This window comes from Tupaia chinensis, unplaced genomic scaffold (genome assembly GCF_000334495.1).
Source record: "Tupaia chinensis unplaced genomic scaffold, TupChi_1.0 Scaffold000314_1, whole genome shotgun sequence".
Lineage (NCBI taxonomy): Eukaryota > Metazoa > Chordata > Mammalia > Scandentia > Tupaiidae > Tupaia > Tupaia belangeri.
Genome location: NW_006159807.1, coordinates 1,098,130 through 1,099,443, shown reverse-complemented (window position 1 = coordinate 1,099,443; position 1,314 = coordinate 1,098,130). Strand labels below are relative to the sequence as shown.

General features: G+C 41.2%; 1 non-coding gene across 1 annotated transcript; it reads right to left on the bottom strand.

Moving 5' to 3' along the window:
• Positions 1-913: 913 nt before the first annotated feature.
• On the bottom strand, positions 914-1,020 carry LOC114008253 (U6 spliceosomal RNA). The gene has a single exon (XR_003549796.1). It is a non-coding gene; the product is annotated as a U6 spliceosomal RNA (small nuclear RNA).
• Between the last annotated feature and the right edge of the window lie 294 nt (positions 1,021-1,314).

Here is a 1,314-nt window from a genome sequence, read left to right as displayed (position 1 = left end):
TCTTCATTATTTCATCATTCTTGGTGTATATGCTTGCCAAAGGGAGAAAAAGAGAAAGAGAGAGAAAGCACCCTCCTTTAGAGAACAGTCATGTCACAATCCTGTCTCCTCCATTTCTGCTACTTTTCAGCATCTGAGAAATATATATACATGTGCCTGGAGTGTTCTCAAGACACCAGGCCTGGGACTCAAACCATGTACTAGGCCAGTGGGATCCAGCCACCTTAACCATCACACCATGAACTGGCCTAGTTTCATCATTCTTAACTCAGGAATTTTTTCTGGAGAGATTTTTGTTACACTGTGTGTGTACTCACCAGAGAGATAGAGAGAGATAGAAAGCAAGAAATCACACACACACACACACACACCCAGGTGGAAAGGCCATGCCACAGTCCCTTCTCCTCCATTCTCCTGTCAGGATTTTAGGCATGCATGCACATGTGCTCTGCATGAGTTTCAAGCCACCATGGCTGGGACTTGAACCATAGTCAGCAATGTGGGAGTTCAACACCTTAAGTACCGTGCCACCTGCTGGCCCCAACTCAAGAATTTTTAACTCAGAAAAGGCCTAAGGACCTCTTTTGTGTTGTGGGGGAATGCCTGCTTTGGTAAAGACTAAACATTGGAGAACATTTCCACATATATTTTCTCACTTGATCTATTTAACCTGATTATTTAACCTTGACTTATTTAACCTGAAATAAAATTATTTCATTTTATTATTCCCATTTGACAACCAAGGGAGCTGGTAGGGACTTGTGCGAGGTCACAGAGTCAATTAATGACACAGAAGGGACCAACGCCCGGATCTCCTGACTCATCAACAGCAATTTTCTGAGTTCACAATGTGGCCTCATTTTCTCACCCATTGACTTATTCATTCAATAACTATTTTTTATTTTCTTTTTTTTAAAATATGGAACGCTTCGCGAATTTGCGTATCATCCTTGTGCAGGGGCCATGCTAATCTTCTCTGTATCGTTCCAATTTTAGTATATGTGCTGCTGAAGTGAGCACTCAATAACTATTTTTTGTCAGGCACTGTTCTAGGATTAGCAAGTTGATGCAGCAGTGAATTTAGTGGGGGTTGGAGGTGGGAATAAAACCTCAGGAACATCACCGCCTTCATGGAGTTTACATTGTAGTGGGAGGAAATTGAAAAACAACAAAAACATACAACATGTCAGATGTCACCAATCATTGCTATGGAAAAAAACAAACCATAAAGCAAGAGAGTATAATATAGTAATAAGGACAAGTTACAGCCTTAACAGACTGGATAGAGAAGGCCATACTGAGAAGGTTCCATCT